Source organism: Mus pahari, chromosome 1 (genome assembly GCF_900095145.1).
Source record: "Mus pahari chromosome 1, PAHARI_EIJ_v1.1, whole genome shotgun sequence".
Taxonomy (NCBI): Eukaryota; Metazoa; Chordata; class Mammalia; order Rodentia; family Muridae; genus Mus; species Mus pahari.
In genome coordinates this window covers 127,672,509-127,685,459 of record NC_034590.1, presented here as the reverse complement: position 1 = coordinate 127,685,459, position 12,951 = coordinate 127,672,509, and positions in this window count along the sequence as shown.

The following is a 12,951-nucleotide window of genomic DNA, read 5'->3' as shown; positions in this document are numbered from 1 at the left end:
ACACTTACTAGCATATGCCATGTTTTAATTTACAGATGGTAATCATGCTATGATGATATTAGGTACCAAGAAACCCATCACAAGTTGAAAAATATTTTTAACTGTAGCATGCATTTAGTAATCTGGCTTGTTGGGAATTATAGCTTAGTGTAGCCTACCTTGAGCAGGCTAAGCACACATGCATAAACCTATAGCTGGGCATCTCAGGAGAATATCATACAAAGGAACCTGACGAGTGGCAGATAAAGGGAGCTTTGCTGATGGGTTTTTGATTGCTGGGGCTTTCATTATCTGGAGGTGCTGGATGTTGGTGAAGGAGATTTAGGTCACCTAGTAGCCTGCCCCACAAATGAGCCCTGCTCCATCCGGTCTGCTCAGTCTGCTTCTGTCTGCACTCTGACATCCTTCTTGTCACAGGGTCATGTCATCGGTCCCTATCCCCGTTCTTCAGGAGATCCCTTGCTTGGATGTTTTATAATTTATGTTTTCCTGGAGAACCCCATTAACGATGACACCTTGTTATCCAGCAGAAGAACCCGGGTGCACACAGGTAGATGTTGAAGCAGGAGTGACCCTGGTAAATGTCTGGGTGCTCTCACAGAAGCTCATGATATTATAACATGACAGGCACTTTGCCCTATGTGGAAGAATGCCAGCTGGTTTTGTGGAGGTCATTATTATCATCAGGATGTTTTTGAGGCAGTGTCTCACTGCATAGACACTGTGTTTAAGGTCACCCTCAGCCACTTTATTGCTGGGGTTGTAGGTGTGACAATAATGGCTGTGATGGTCACTACTGGCCAAGATTTCCAGGGTGTTATTCTGAGGATAGTCATTTAAGTGGGAGGGGGCAGGAGGTAGTAGTAAGAGAAGAGAGACAGAGCAAGAAGGATGAGCGTTGTATATCTGTCAGCTTTGTTATGAAATGTTTAGTTTTTTGTTTCTGTTTTTCTTAATGAAAGGTTTATTTTGGTTCAGAGTTTGGGAGACTTCAGACGTTTGGCTTTCTCCCCTTGTCTAGTCAGTGTGCCATTGTCATTACTTCTTGATACCACATGGTGTCGCTGTTGAGGTGGAGTCCTGCCCAGTGTTGGTTTACCCATTTGCTTTGACTGATGATCATGGGCTCTTACTCCTGTGACTGACAACTATTGTGATGGAGGTTGCCGGCATATGGGTTACGGAGTTACAGTGGCGGGAAGGAGGGAAGAAGCAAAGAAATGGGGGTTTGGTTAGACAAGAATGTGAGGTTTATAACTGGCACACCTAATAGAGAAGGGCGTAGGCAAAACAAATACTAAAGGTAGAAACAGCCATGAATTATCTTCTGGTTTAGCTTAGCGTGTCTCTTAATTATCACCGGGGCCAGTGATAGGTAGATTCCGTTTTTTATCATGGAACTGCTGTTGTACTGTGAAGTTGGAGTCTTCCTCGAGCAGGGTTATGGCGTGGTTGATTTGGGAGCAAGGAGAGAGTTTATCTGGGTTATAAGGCTCGAATAGCAAGGAAAACAGGTCACCTTGTATGATGATGTCATTGACCCCTCGGTATGGATGTGTTTGTTGACAGTGACATCTGATCAAAAAGCTTTTAAAACAACTCAGCCTCCGTTAGCATTAGAACCTGGGCAGGAACACAGTACATGCAGCGGGGGTGACCCGTTTCCTGGTTGATAGACATGTTCTGTTCTCGTTCCAAGAAACCCACTGGCCACACTTACTGTCATTCTTAATAGCGCTGTTCTTAGGAAAGGATGCTCTTAGTCTCTCTGCGTATTTATGTGTCCGGGTGACTGTTGCCAGGGCAGAATACATTAGGCGGGGTCATTTGTAAAGAAAAGAGTTTTCTCTTGGCTCGTGGTTTTGGGTATGGACAATCTAGACTCAGGTGGCCACATTTGGTGAGGGCTTCACAGTGTGTCCCATCATAGGGAAGTTTGTAGGAGAACTGTAAATGGAAGAGGTTAGGGGAGCCAGCGGGCTCACTTGTGACAGCTGCTCTCCTGAATCCTAATCTGGTTCCATGTTCCATGTAAGCTAACTCACTCCTCTGAGACTGTCGTGACTCCCTTCCCTAAAGTGGAGCCCCCTCAGCTTGCTTATTTTCCATTCTGTATCACCTATGAATTATTCCCGCCTCACACTACTTTCTTTCTGGAGACCAAATTTTTCAATATGTAAGCCTTTTGGGGACAGAGTATGTCCAGCCAAACTCGCAGGACCCTATTGCATCTACACAGTAAGGTGTCATTAACTGAAAAAAAAAAATTGAGCTTACATAGTTTAATGAAATTTTCAGAGAAGCTGGTTTTTGAAGTGATTCTGTTTGGAATGTGAGGCTCATGGGGTTACACATCTCCTCTCATGGAAGCCCGACTCCACCATCAGGATCATGACTGTGCCATTTACTTCTCTACTGAGACCCCACAGGCAAACCTGTGGTCCAGTTCCTTAGGACCATGAACGTCAAGGGTCTCTTTGAGTAGTTAAAGCAAATCTGCCACCGGGCATTCACAGTTGTCTTTAAGTGCTGCTTCCTCTACATCTCCATCCTTTCCCAGTGTTCTCCACATTTGGGGCAACAGATTAGACAATCAGAAGGACTTTGATGGCCAGTTGGCTTTACACAAAGTCTTTAGGCTCTGTCCTTCAGACAGAACTATTGGATTAAGGCACGAACAAGGAAATAAATTGTGACATTTGTGTCACAAAGGATACAGTCTCCCTCACACAAGGCCTGCATCTGTTTTGGAAGAGAACATTCCTTTCTGTATGCCTCCTGTTTAGTCTTGCATTTTAAACAGATCAGTTGCTCATCACTCCATTTGTATTCTCTGGCCCCTTCCCTGTCCTCCCTGACTTTTATCCTTTTATAAATGCCGAGGATATCGGCATTGGTCCCGAGGAAACTTCTTGATAGGTTTCTCTCTGTCTCTTGAGTTCCCCTGTGAGCTCCTCTGGCAAGAAGCTCACAAAGGGGGGGGGGGGTCAGATATTCACTCATGATGCATCTGTGACAGTCCTGGTTCCCAAACACCATGAAACATCAATAAGCAGACAGTGGCCACTGGGGGATGCCCATGTGCCTGAGGACGGGCATCAGTCATGTGATGGCTCAGTGCTGACCCAGCTTCAGATTCACGGCTGCTGTCAGCTGAGCCTTGTGCTGCCTGAGAGTCACTCCAGCCTGTCTGAAGGAGGCAGCTGTTGTAAATTACAAGTGCAGATCCAGAGGATAATTCTTGGCTTTCAGCATGCTGCGGAGGCTTCAGCAATTAATTTCCCCTGTTCTTTGCGTAGCCAAGGATTCTCCACATTATTCATCTCTTTGGGCAAAAGCCATTGGTAGCTGCTGAGTTATTTTCTCATTAGGCTTATGATAGGAATTACCTGATTGTGGATGGCTTGTTCTTGTAGTTCATTTTGCAGGTGCGTTCTGACTAGGCCTCAGCAGAAATGTAATCAGTCTTAAGCTCACAAGGCAGAGTTCAGGGACACATTTCCATTTGACCTGAAAGTACCTGCATGGCACTTTTAAATCTGGAGGCACAACTTGCTGATGCCTTAACCTCTGGGGGGTGAGGGGATGGGGCGTGTAGCTGGCCTCTCTGTGTGCACCTGGCAAGCCCAAGTAGTGCATCATTATAGGCCTAAATCTGGGCTCTTGTTTCCAACACCTTTCTATACTTTGATGGGAAAACATAAAGCAAACAAAACCACCAGCCTGTCTCACTGGGAACAGAATGGGGTAGGAACGGGTCCTGGGTCCTCAGAACTGTGGGTGCGAGTCAGAAGCTTGAAGTTCCAAGTCTCAGGTGCTCGGAGAGAACCCATTTAGCAAGATCTCCCCAGGATGTGTTTGATTTTTGTTTCTCTGCCTGTGGAGGGAGGATAAAATCACAGCCCTTGCACTGCTGCTGATTAGCACTGCCTGCACTGCTAGGTTAGTTAGTAGACAGAAGTATAGGAACTCTGTGGTCTCATGGAAACCCAGATAGGGTCAAGAACAGGAGCCATGTTCAAATGACCAGCATGCTGCCTGGTTCCTGGGAGGCCGACCTGGGCATCCCGCATCCTCGGCATAGGAACCAGGATGCTCCAGCTTCCTGACGAATATGCAAGAAGTAGTTCAAGGGGATACTGTGACTAGGCCAGGCTGGTCTTCAGTGTTCTTAGTCGTCTTTGCACCTAGGAACTTATGCGGTTTCATCCATTCTTTGAACCATTCCCAGTACAGAGTGAATACTTCATATTGGATGGATGGATGGACGGACAAAGGTCATGAAGCCCTTATGTTAAGCCACACTTTTTGTGAAACAACTGGCTTTGCTCTTCTCCCTTGTTCCGTTTCAGCAGCAACGTTTTCTTATAAACGGTTCCCAGGCTGCGGAAGTAGCCGGCTCCCTGTAATGAAATCTGAACTGCTCATTCTCTCTGAGGTGAAATGGTAGGTAATGAATAATTTAATGTACTATCTTCAAAGAGTTATGTACGGTTTAACAAGTGACAGGCACCCAGAGACAATAATAACACGTTCAGAGCCTGGGTGGTGGTTCGCTGTTGTGAGTGACTGTCCTTCCACCAAACAGCCATCATCGTGGGGAGCTCACCTGTGTCCTCTTGCAGATGGGTCACCTCAACTGGGCTTGTTGACTACTTATATCCTCCATGGAGGGATGGGGAGAATCAAAAGACCCTTATCTAAGTATACAGATGTTCTATAACACTTGGTGTGCAATTCTGGCCTAGTTGCACGTGGTCTCAGAGCAGGGCTACAGCACATAGTGGTGTCGATTAGGAGAGGGGGAGATATGGGAAAGCCTTAGTCCTTAAAGCTGGTTAAAGGGCTTCCACGGTTGGCTAATGCAGAAAGGTAATGAATAGGTAAAGCCTATGATAGCACTCATATCCCTGTAACTACTCACCTGTGTGCTGTACTGAAGCCTAGCGCGCCCACTGCTTCCCCAGAGTGAGCTCTGATAGTATGATGTCTTTCTTTGTCGTTGAAACTTTAGGAGAAGGGGGTAAGATGTTGCCAAGGTGGCCCCCCACCCCTGGAAGTAGTTTTAACAAAACTCATGACTGCATCCTAGTATTCAAAAGGGTGAGACAGGAGGATTGCTGGAAGTTTCATCCCAGGTTGAACAAGCACTAGTTAAAGAAAAATAAAATCGTATTTAAATGGAACTTTAAGTGGCTCATAAGGCCCCATTTTGAGGAAAGCGGAGCTGCTTCTGCCTTTAGCACAGTACTCGGCTACCTTCTACACCTTTGGTATCATTCCCCCACCCCCTGATGAAACTGCAGATGATTTAAAAAGATGATCAATCTTTAAAGTACCCAAGCTGCTCTGGGGCAGTGTCTCACGGCTCAGTACAGGGCACTTGTCGAGAAATTCCAGCCCGGTCCGTGACAGTGTCGCAACCGTAGGGAGCAGGTTACCGTGCTGGAAAGCACAGGCAGGTTCACTGTTGCCTGCTTTTCAGAATTTTCCCCATCAAACAAAGCATGTGTGGGCCTAATGAGTCTTGAAAATAATTTGTAGCTCTGACAACCTCTTTTTATGGCAGGCATGTGTTGAACATGAAGTCATAACCGTCAGGTCTTCAGTGGGAGGGAATGAGGAGGAGACAGCTCTCTCTTGGCAGAGGTGGGGCGGCTGAGCTGTGTGCTCCTAAGACAGCTTGCCCAAGGTCATTCAGCAAGTTGGCAAATGGCACCTCCTCCTTCCCAGGCCAGCTTGTCAAAGTCCTGCACACCCATCCTCCCACTGCGGAGGCAGAGTGTGCTGGAGTCTGTCTTCTTGCTGGGGCTGAAGGGAATGTGGGCTCAGCAGTCTGGTTTGCAGAGGCTCAGAATCCAGCGGCAGGCATTTGTTGCAGGTATGTGCTGAGTGGTCGGTCTTCTCTCACCCTCTGCATTTGGAGCATTCAGCATATAACCACACAATTAATTCATTAAAAAAATGAAAAAAAAAAAAACCACTTGCAGGTCACCTTTAAAACAAAGGAAGAAGCAATTTTGAATTTAGCAATTTTTCATTTTTGACATCTAGTACCACCTCAAGCTCTGCAGTTACAAATAATGCTGGTGGGGAACGGGCTCTTTTATACACATCAGAAGAGAGAAGGGCTATACATTATGAATGGAACAAGAATAGAAGAATTGGCTGTGTGGTGCAAGATATTCTGAGTACATTAATCAGCCCATCTCTTTTAGAACGAGAATCATTTTTAAAAGGGAGTATGAAATAGAAGGCAAACAATCGGTGCAGTGCAACTCTGGTTGATGCACAGTGGACATATAAGGGCAAAGGGAAGACAAGAAGATACCAGAACAAGGCATTTAAGAGGCTGTTCCTTGGGATACAGTAAGGCAAGGAAAGGAGAGAGTTTGGAAGAAGCACCAAGATGGCATTGGATCCTATGTGTAGTCCCACAGTGCTTGGCATATTGACAGACTTATTTCACATACAGAAAGCAGGTGCCCTGCCCTGTGTCATCCCAGCCATGACTCACATTCTAAGAGGGAGAGAGGCACCTATTCAATTGGCTCCATTTGGATTTGCTAAGCAGAAGCAAATACGAATGCTTTCCATGTATGGCAAGCATTGCAAAAAGAAGGGGTGGTATCCTGAGAAGTTCTGCTATTGTGTGATATCACCGACTGAACTTTACACCTGAAGAGGACTATGACTTCCCTAACTGAGCTTAGAATGAATGGATTTTCAGTGTATGCGTGTCTTGTCTTTGATCAAAGTATTGCTATGTGTTTCTAGACTGTAATAAAAAACACTGTCAGTGATAGCTTAAATAAGTTGAGGTTTTCCTTGCAAGTCTAGATAGTCTAGGAGTCTACCATTAGTTTAATCCCTCAGTGACATGGATTTTGCAACTCTAATTCTTTTGGGACTATTCCTCTGCATTTCAAGATGGCAGCCAGGAATAACTTTCATCTTAAGGGTGAAGAGGAGACAACAGGGATTATTCATTAAGGAAGAAGCAAAACACCTGTGGTGTCTTTACAGTGGTGGCTCACGCCTTTAATCCCAGCACTTGTGAGGCAAAGGCAGGCGGATTTCTGAGTTGGAGGCCAGATTGGTCTACAGAGTGAGTTCTAGGACAGCCAAAGCTACACAGAGAAACCCTGTCTCGAAAAACAAAACAAAACAAAACAAAACAAAACAAAACAAAACAAAACAAAAAGAAAGCAATAACAAAAAACTCAAACCCTTTCTCTAAGTTCAAAGAATCAATTCTATTGCTATCCCATTGACTAAAGTGGTCAAATGCGACTTTTTGCCCAGCCACAAGCGAAGTAGTACAGTTGAGAAGGTAGCATTTCTGGTCTCTCTGCTCATTTGTCAGCTTCAATTCCTATACCAGGAGCCAGTAGGTAAGCCACCCATGGGCTCATCGGCTCTGCCAGTAGTGGATCAACCAGGAGAAGCAGGAGATAAAGAGCAGGCTAGGTTGTCTGTCCCAGCTCTGTCCCTAAATGGAGGCAGGGATGGCTTTGTGAGTACTGTCTAGGTGGCTGGCTATTGACTGCTGGCTGCTGGCCCCCATGGGTACTGTAGTGTTCTGTTGGCTTTCTCTATGTTCTTTGGGGATCCTGATTGATCTTGGCATAGAAGTTCTTTAAACCACCCGCACTCTCTGCTCCAGATACCCGATTTTCTGAAAATGAGAGATGCTAGGTGGGCTTAAAGAGGGTCAGATAGCTGCCCGCCTTTAAAGCATATCTAATACTTGTATAGTTGTGTCAACTAGGGCAGATTCTTGGAACTTTAAAATGAAAGTCCTCAAAAATGTTGGATATTTGCCTAAAGTTGTGCTTTAATATCACTTGAATCTTGTAAAACAGAGAAATGCATTCTGATGTTTATCTTCCAGCTGAGGAGGATAGGAAATTCATGCAAGGTTGCACAGAAATTAATGGGACTGGAGTTTGGGCTGAGTTTCTGCCGCTGCTCAATGAGCAGGAAGTTTGTTGACACTGAGAAGTATCTTTGGCCTGCATGTTGCCTGTTTCTTGTATTCTCACATTTGTCTTCCATCACTCCAGACCTTTGATTCCATGAGGACTCAAGTCTCCAGGCCATAATTTTGTCCAGAACTTTACATCTCAAGTCTTAACCCTTATCTATAGAAGGAGTCTTGAGATCATTGGCTCTGGAGTTGATCTTCGGTAGAACACAGCTTTGTTCTCTTGTGGGTTTTTTTTTTTTCTTATACTTTTCTGTGGCATTTGTTTTAGGGAATAGGGACAACAATCTGTCTGGCCTACAGTTTCCCTCCTCTCTTTTTGCTTCTTTGCTCTCTGGTTGCCCTAGTCCTGCAGGGCAAGGATGGCTCCACATGCAGATGGGAACAGCTAGCTCTTTCATGAGTATTGGGGGTAGACTTGGAGCTCATTGGTAATAACAGGTGAGTTGGCGGTGGGGGGGGGTAAGTTTCTTGGGCCATTTCTTGCTGATGTTAAAATAATATGGTGTACTATGGCAGGGAGGCAGCCCCTACAGCCTGCAGTGGTGTGGTCTCCCTATGAAGCATAAAATACTTTAGCTGAGGGCACTATGACTTTTTTGCTTTGTCTTGAAGTTCTTTCCCTTCAGTGCTGTGGCCAGCTCACAGGTTTGTTGTAGAGATAATTTATCCTTTCCCGTCCTCAACACCAACTAGCCTTTTGGCATAGACTTTTGTTCTGATGTAGTTCAGAATTGTTAGTTTGAGACTGGAACTTTAAGGTAGAATTGAGGTTGTTCCCAGCCCTAAACTAAAGGCTAGGAGAATGTCACCAGGGCATGAGCATAGTCTGTGCACCATTGATTTCATTAGTTGATTCACCCTTTAATACTTGACCTTGCTTGGCATATGGGGCTTGTGTGTTACTTAAATATTAGTATATCAGACAAGCATAGTTTAGTAATATGTAAACCTAGAAGGAGTTGATAAATGTGTCCTCCTTGGCTTTCCTATTTTTAGGATGTAGTCAGGATCTTGGGAGTCATCACTGTAGCCAACATGGACACAATGCAGTGAAGACATACAAACATGGTCAACAATGATGGCTCTTCCTAAGCCCCAGAAAGCTGGTTTTCTTGTGCTAGCATTGACCCCTTGAATTCACACTAGATCATAAGTTTTTTAAAAATTGGTAAGGGCTTGTTGCACACAGCCTTGTATCAATAAGACATTTGGGATAAGTGATAGCTGGGAAATGTGACTCAGCAAAGGGCCATAAAGAGTTGCTGCTGGATGTGGAGAGGGTTGAGAATTCTGTAGAAGAGGAATGTAGAGCTGAAAAGAATTCTAAGTCTCCTTTCTATCCTCCGAATCTCAGAGGCTATCAAGGGATAGCCACTCATCCATATATGAGGATTGAAAGCAATATTGCTAAAGTCTGAAAGAATAAGGTGACATCTACAAAGTCAAGCAAATTTAGAAGCTGACGTTTGGGTCATAACTAATGTGGGTCAGAGAATAAAGCATTATGTTAACTCCAAAGGCATTTTCTTTTAGAAATGGGCAGAGAGGCTGAGCAACCAGGCATGCCCAGTGTGACTTGACATAAGCTGCACAGAAAATCACCTAGTATTCTTGTCGTGCCTGGTACAACCACTGTCTCTAGGCTCAGGCTCCACCTAGGGCAGAAGAGGGTCTCCTTCTGGTTGCCTTTGGATTAAGACGTAGAACTCTCAGCTCCTCCTCCAACATCATGCTCTGTGCCCTCCCTCTTCTGTGTCATCATTGATTTTTTTCTAGTCTGATGGAGATTGTGGTGGCTTAAATATGATTGGCTCCTGGGAAGTGACACTATTAGGAGGTGTGGCTTTATTGGAGGAGGGATAGCATTGTTGGAGGAAGTGTGTCACTGCGAGAGTGGGCTTTGGAGGTCTGCTTCTATGTTCAGGTTCCACCCAGGGCAGAAAAGGGTTTCCTTCTGGCTGCCTTTGGATCAAGCTGTAGAACTCTCAGCTCCTCCTCCAACATTATGTCTGCCTGCATGCTGCCATGCTTTCTGCCACAATGATAATGGACTGAGCCTCTAAAACTGTAAGCCAGCCTCATCTAAATGTTTATCTTTGTAGGAGTTGCCTTGGTAATGGTGTCTCTTCACCAAAAATAAAACCCAAACTAAGACAGATATGGAAAAGAATTCAGATATGAGCTAAGCCAGTGTTCATTGGTGGGCAGCTTCCAGAGCCATAAATAATAATAATAAACTCCATATGTAAATAGGTGGTGGTTCTCTGAACTGGCAAAATGGAAGGTAAATGTATAGAAGAATGGCCCATTACAAGCTCTGCCTTATCAAAATGGTTGCCTTGGGGTGGAAGGAATGAATTGGATCCCCTCTCTAATGATTCTAAGTCTTTATGAGTGAAACATGACTCACATCAGGGGGCCTGTTGCTGAACCTTTATCCTTCTTTATTCTCCCTGATGCCTAATCCTGGATTAAATCCCAAATTGATAAAATGCCTTTGCTAGCCACATTAGTGCAGGAAGCACAGAGCTGCCTGCTGTCAGGACATGCTTTCATTCTTTTGGAAAAACAAACAGGAAATGGTGATGGAAACCACTTGGAAACTGAAGGGGGAAACAGAAATAAATAAAAATACTAAAACTATTACTGCAGGCGATCTGCAAACTGGGGGAAAAAAAAAAAACAAATGACCCATGATTTTGATTCATACCTTCGGAGAGGGCTTCCTTAATGACTGCTCTTTGGTGTCCCTAAAGCTATGCTCATTTATCAGTCTGTGGGTTAATTCAAACCTATCAGGATGAAAATTCAAGGAGGATGAAGGTTAAGTGACAGGCATTCTATCCTGGAAATGACAGAGTGGATGGATACCTAGAAAACGTGCCCTAGAGGCCGGAGAGGGAAAGATCTTTCTGGAGACACCTGAGAGGGTCACATGTGGGAAGGGACGTCTGGTCAGTGATGTTCACACATCCAGCATGTATCCACAGAGCCACCATTAGTTCTAAGTCAGCCACAAATTCTGAACTGCCTTTCTCTTATATGTTAATCCTGATGAATTTGAGGAGGTAAGTGTATCACAGCAACATACACAGGCATTAGTCACAGAAACACCATTTTTAAGTGTATTAGTTACTAGGAAGCTGTCTGTAGCAGGGTTGTCTGGCCAGTTCTTCCTCCTAGCCCAGGTACTTCTTGGATAATATGGTTAGTCTTAATGTATAGTACAACGGCTGGCGAGTAGCAGGTGCTTGATAGATACTTATTTAAATAAAATTGAACTTTAAGTTGATTGGCTGTTTTGGGCATATTCTACAATGATTGAGCCTCTCCTGATCGAATAGCCACCTCTGGCTACTAAACTTGTTACAGTGGCTAAGAGCTTGGTTTAGGATCAAATTTGGAATGAACTCAGGCTGGTCCTTGGACTCCATTTGCTTTAAGTATACAGTGAAGGTACCATTGCCGTGGAGCTGTTAGAAGATTGACTGGGCAGAGGGAAGCTGAAGAGAGACCTTAGTAAAGCGCTTGCTCTGCAGGCTTAAGGACCTGAGTTCCATTTCTCTAATCCTGGCTTAAAAAAATGTTGTGCAAGGTTGTACATATTTGTAATACCAGCACCGAGAAAGTGTAGACAGATGGATCTCTGGATTCAATGGTCAGCCAGACTACCCTAATTGATGAGTTTCAAACCAAGTGGGAAACCTTGTCTCAAATAAACAAGGGTGGTGTATGTGAGGAATGGTATCTAAAGCTGACTTCTGACTCCCACATGCATGTACCCACATATACATCCCCCAACACACACACACACACACACACACACACACACACACACACACACACACGAGGCTTTATATTTATTTTCTTAGAAGAGAGAAAATGTTATTTTGAGAGAAATGGCTTGTTTTGATCCTGTTTTCAGAATCAAATGTGTAAAATTATGAGTGTCTAGAGAAACATGATAAATGATTTGGCATGACACCACTTCTTCTACTGTGTCATCTCTTCCAAAACAGAATCTGCTCCAGAAAACATACTGAGACCCATATGAAAAAGTGATACAAATATTTGATATTTACATTGTACATGAACATCAGTCATGTAGTGTGACTGACCCCTCAGTAGTGCAGGTAAAAATGACCATCTTCTTGTGCTTCAGTAAAGGGTAGTGATGGGACACCATGAGATGCTTGCATGGTAAGTTCTTTCTTCACCTTCCTTTGAATCATAGATTGGCCTCTGGGTTAATGCATGCCATTTTAGTGGATTATTTTCTGTTTCCCCTCCTATTAAAAAGTGTCTCACCCAAGTTGAAGATTGGATCATTCCTGAGGATGCCACTTCTCTTTCATTGGCAGACTTTTCCATGTTTTAGTGCGTGGAGTGCTATTTTAATCTTGCAATCTGTCTTGTCAGTGGAAGGTTGACGAGGAGTCCTTTGGAAGAGGACCACCTATGCTGTGGTTGAGTAAGATACTGTGGTGATGGGATGGTGGAGTTGGAAGAGTTACTCCGTTATGCAACCCCACAGGTTCTGAGAGATGAAGCACTTCTGTGGGTTTAGCTATTTCTATAGCATGTCCTATTACCTAAGAGAGAGAGTGTGGCATCTCATTGGTCTTGTAATGGAATGCTGCCAGAGATACCAGGGCATGTCTTCTTCTTCCTTCCTCAGACTACCCTGGAGATAGGAGGCCCCTGTAGACTTTGTTGGCAGAGTAACATGGGTTGATAAGGTACTCTACTCTGTGACCTGGCACTCTCCTTTCAATGTCCTGCATGACACATGGCAGTAAAGTATATTTTGATGTGCTCTCTTTCCTTCTAACCTTGTCATGAGACTTCTTCCTGTGTATATGATGATTTTCCTGTATTCTCACACCCCTAGAAGATCACTTCAGAATGTTCATGTTTAACTTACTTAGAGAGATAAACAAATATTGTGATAATGACAACAA